The sequence below is a fragment of the Leptopilina boulardi genome, unplaced genomic scaffold (genome assembly GCF_019393585.1).
Source record: "Leptopilina boulardi isolate dan_hultmark-lab unplaced genomic scaffold, ZJU_Lbou_2.1 LbouV2_103, whole genome shotgun sequence".
Taxonomy (NCBI): Eukaryota; Metazoa; Arthropoda; class Insecta; order Hymenoptera; family Figitidae; genus Leptopilina; species Leptopilina boulardi.
In genome coordinates, this window is record NW_026137645.1 from 743,063 (window position 1) to 748,339 (window position 5,277).

A 5,277-nucleotide genomic window follows, 5' to 3' on the forward strand; every position below is an offset into this window, starting at 1 on the left:
CTTTCTTCTTTTTTTTTTAAGAAAAAGCGCCGCGCGGTCTTTGTATTAATGATATAAAAAACGACAGAATAAAAAGATTCTGATCGACCCGAGTTTACAACTTCTTATATATATATAAGAAAATTAAGACAACTGCGTATAGTGATTTAATCAGTTTATCAAAACATATGTTCTTCTCCTTCTTTTTCTTTATCAGTATTTTCAATCAATCTGATCACAACATGAGTTCAAAATACTTACAAACTTTTTGTTTTAGTTTAACAAGTTATTTTTTTATTTGATTTTTTTTGGTGCCTCAAATAAATATATTTCTTTGATTTTACGAAATTTTTTTTATTTAAATCAAAGAAATTATCAATAAATTTGACTATTAATAATACATTAATATAAAAATATTAAATAAAAAAAAAATGTTTTAAATGCCACACATACCTGAACAATAAATTATGTTTGGATAGAAAAAAAAGAAACAAAATATATATATTTTGATTAGAATTTATGCGATAAATGAACTTTATCTTTTGACAGATCAAACTTGAGATTTTGATCTGGAATAAAAGAACGATTAATTATTCTTCGAAAAATCCAGGATATATAACGGTCCTCATCTTCTATTGTGTGAATGAAATATAATTCTCAATATACGTTTTGAGGGCTGTCAAAATTGTCTACATCTAATGAAGTAACAAAAAGTGATGATATCGAAAATATATATCTTTATAAACTCAATTATAATATTTGGCGACATACAGCCAAAGAAATATTTTACTTGATTTTAATTGAGCCAAATAAAATTTATTTGAATCAAATAAAAATACATTTGACTCAGAGTTTAATCATTTTTTTTTAAATAAAAAATCTTATTTTTTTTAAATAAAAAATCTTATTTGTTTTAAATAAAAAATAAATTTATTTAGCGCAAATAAAATTTTTATTTAAACCAAGTGGAATTTATTAAAACCCAAATGGAATTTATTAAAACCCAAATGGAATTTATTTAAACACAAATAAAATTTGTTTCAACCAAATAGAATTTATTTAAAACAAATAAATATTTATTTGGCTCTGAGAGAAATATATATACATATATCTTTTCTCCGAGTGTATATAATTTGAAAAAGTAATACAAAAATTGGATTAAATACATTAATATTTAATATAATATAATTTGCGCTAACTTTGGACTTTATTTCATAATTGCTATTTAACTGATTATAATTAACTAACTGATTAACTAAATACAATTGCAAAAAATATGCCCCTGTTGCCCTTTGCTTAATTATAGTCATTGATAGAATATTCCAATTATATTTTAAATTAAAAATCATATGAAACAATTTAAATTTCGCGCGCATTATAAATATCTAGGGGAATAGTGTCAGAGTTGGACACTTGGCTTTTTTTAAATAAGAACACTAGCGCCACCTGTGTGCGTACGTGACGAACCTTCTAGTAGTGTAACCTAACTTTTTGTGGCATTACATTTTTGGAGAATCAAAAGTAGCGTCTCCTGTGACTTCGGTGCAATCGAAGAGACAAAAAAAGTTTTGTTTGACTTGTGAATAAACCTAAAAAATGTGTAAAAAAAAGCAAGAATTCGGCAAGGTAAGCTTATTGAATGTATTGTGGGGTACATAATTTAAGAAGAAAAAAAGTGAAAAATCGAATCGCGACACATGTCTGGTTATTGTTAGCACAATTCGAAAATGATGCTTCTAGTTATGGTTGGACACTTTATACATAGTTAGGGTTGGACACCCATATTAATTATGAATTTGACACAATTTATAAATAAATATACAAATAAATTTTATTTTATTGATATTTCAGTGCAAAATTGTGCCAAAAGATATTAGAAAAATAATACTTAAATTGTATAAATTTTGTTCATCATTTCATTGAGTTATTTGGAACAATAAAGCGTTATTTTTTGTAATTTGAGTTCATTCCTTTTTTAAACCCATGAAGCTTTACAATTTGTAAACAATAAGTAATAAAGATAAACATGAAAAAATAAGAATAAAAAACATTACAAATGTTATTTTACGTTTTTACCAATAATGCGTTTCGATTTTCAAAAAATGTCCAACCCTGACTGAAAAGTCCAACCCTGACTAGATTTTTTTTTTTAAATGTTTATAACTTTTTTAATTTTGGACCAATCAATTTACGGTCCACAGCAAAAGTGTTCCTCTTTTGTAGATCTTTCCACCCATATACCACAATTGACTGAATTTATCTAAACAAAATATTTATAAACAAAAAACCAAAACTGTGTCCAACCCTGACACTATTCACCTACTTTATCGACAGAACATAGATTGGAAACTCCAATGAAAAATTTTCTATTCCTTGCGCCTCAATTTTTTTTTCTACAATTCAGTTAAAAATTACTAAAAAAAATTAAATTAATTGTCAATTAATTTAAATGACACTGCAGCAATAATCATCAATATAATTTACTTATATATATATACAGTAAAACTATAATAAAAAGATAAAAATCTGTAAATTTTACAAGTGTTTTTTTGTTTTAAAACTCCACGCCTGTTATTTCTATACTACTTATACATATATAGACCATCTTATGGAGGAGGAAGGCGACAATTAGGGGCAACTGCACCTCTACCTGTCCATTTATGCACCGATCTCTTAAAGTACAGGAAGACTAATGCCATCGGCAACTAAAGAAGAGGGCAATTGTTTCACATGCGTGTGACAGAATGGGAGTGTGGAAGAAGGTGGCAGTGAGCTTCTGAAATAGTCGTTGCATATGCATACATATATATATATATACATATTGTGAACATATATACACATAGAAACAAAATATATAAACATAAAAGAGAACAATACAAAAAGTTTTCACACACAACGGTACATATATATTATAGGTATTATGCATAGAGAGTGCGCGCATGAAGATTCATGTATATGTGTAAAAAGTATACATAATATTACATTGTACATTGTTTCAGGAAGACGATTTCCAAACGAGTTGCATGTGGGCAGCGCCCTCTCTTGGTTTATGAAGCGAGACAAACGTGTTAAACAGTTAGCTTGTCTATATATATCTAATTTTCCACCGGAAAAACATCATATGTATTAACTTTACACATGCTAACATAAGTAACAAAATATGTAAATTGTACTATAAATTTTCTTTAATACATTTTATATTTTTGTGCCATTAAAATAATTTTTCTAAAAGCAATGGTTTAAACGAACATAACCTCAATTTTTAACAAATTGAAATTTAAGCTTTTATAATTGAACGCTGATATTATTTTTCAGCGGTTCATTTAGAGGTTATTGTTCATTTCAAATCCCAGAGAAGAGATATATTTGTCACACACTGAAAAAGTCTTAAGCAATCAGCAGTTCCAACAGTGGAAATGCAGTAGCTCTTTGCTTTGGAGTGTCTGGAGCATGATTTTGAGCAACCTCTATGCTAAATGTTGGGCGAGCAGATGTTCCACGTTATTGTTACCAAGATTTGGTGATGCTGCAGCATCAGACTTGGGCACTCAGAGCACCCAAGATGGGAAACAGTTAGCCCCACAATGAAGTTGTGCAGAATCTCTTTATTTGGTGCTTCTCATACATGTGTTGGGAATTCTAAACGCCCAAGACTTTTTCAGTGCAGAGCCAAGTAAATATTTATTTGCTTCAAATAAATTTTATTTAGTTGAAATAAATTTTATTTAAAATTTAAATATATTTTATTTGGTTTAAATAAAAATTTTATTTTTGCTAAATTAAAGTGTTTATTTGAAACAAATAAAAAGTTATTATAAGCTCTGAAAGAAATATATTTTTTATTTGATTCAAATAAATGTTATTTGCCTGAAAATAAACGAAAATAAAATATTTCTCTGGTTGGAATCTTTTTTTTTAAATGTATTTCTTTTTATCTTCTTTGCAACATTAGTATAAAAATTATATTTTTATTCTTAAAATAAACATAACCTCAAATTTTATTTAATGCAAATTTAGACATTTTTTTGTTCCAAGTACAATAGTACCAGTGCTGAGGAAATGGTTATATGTTATATGTGCAAAAATTGTGATATTTTGTTAAGTTAATTATAATTATTAAATATATTTGAAAATTGATAGAAAATCTAAACAGTGACGTCACACTTCTAACCTCTCATTTTCTTACAATTTTCATAAGTATTTAATAATAATTTACTTAACAAAATATCACAATTATTGCACATAACAAATCTTCTTCAACGTTATTTTAGACTTTTTTCACAAAATCTCAAATACATTTATTTTTGGTATTGTACGAAAAAAAGTTGCTGACAAATTAACATCATGCAGCATGAAAAAAGATTTCTTTAATTCAAAAAAATTAATTTCATTGACAAATTTTTCTTTGATACAAAGAAAATTTATTTGTTTCAAACAAATTATTTTTGATTAAAAAAAAAAAAAATTATCTTTAATTCAAAAAGGTTATCTTTGTTTCAAAGAAATTTTTTATTTAATTCAAATAAATGTTTCTTTGACACTATATCAATGTTAGAATTTCTTTAATTTAATGCACAAATGTCTTTCATTCAAAGAAAATTTCATTCAATCAAATAAATTTTCTTTGATAATAAAAAGTTTTTTTGTTTTAAAAAAAATTTAATTTTGAATGAAAGAAAACAAGTCAAGGAAATTGGTTTCTTTAAATCAAAGAAATTTCTTCTCTGGGTGTGGCGATAACTTCGCACAATGGTGTTAATACTTATGTTTTGTCTTTGGGAATAATATATTAATTTTATGATTATTTTTTAAATATATATTTCTTTTAGTGATATAGAGATTACCCTTGCTTTATGACCTAACCTAACTTAAAAGTAAATTTAAAACAATTACTAACCTAAAAATAAGTGTAGTAATGTGTAGCAACGACTTACCGACTAAGCATACTCTGTCGAAAACTCTCATTTTAAATTATATAAATTTAATTATAATTTAAATTAAAGTAATAAATTTTTTATCATAATAATTTGTTTTATTCTCTGTTTTAAATAAATTGCATTTCATCTGATTTATCATAATATGGATTATATAAAAATTTTAAAAAAAATACCAAAGTAAAAAAAGTAATAAAATTTTAGTAATTTTTTTTTATATTAAAATATTATTATTATTATTATTATTATTATTATTATTATTATTTCCATATTCTTGTTTTAAGAGAAAAACGTCTCAGAATCTGTAAAAAAAAGAGATTTTCCTTTCAATATGAAATGACATACACAGAAAATTAAAAGGCAT

General features: G+C 25.4%; 1 long non-coding RNA gene across 1 annotated transcript; it reads left to right on the top strand.

Annotated features, from left to right (window-relative positions):
• Positions 1-1,374: 1,374 nt before the first annotated feature.
• On the top strand, positions 1,375-3,624 carry LOC127276599 (uncharacterized). The gene is made up of 3 exons (XR_007842224.1): positions 1,375-1,605; positions 2,979-3,102; positions 3,295-3,624. It is a non-coding gene; the product is annotated as an uncharacterized LOC127276599 (long non-coding RNA).
• Positions 3,625-5,277: the final 1,653 nt, after the last annotated feature.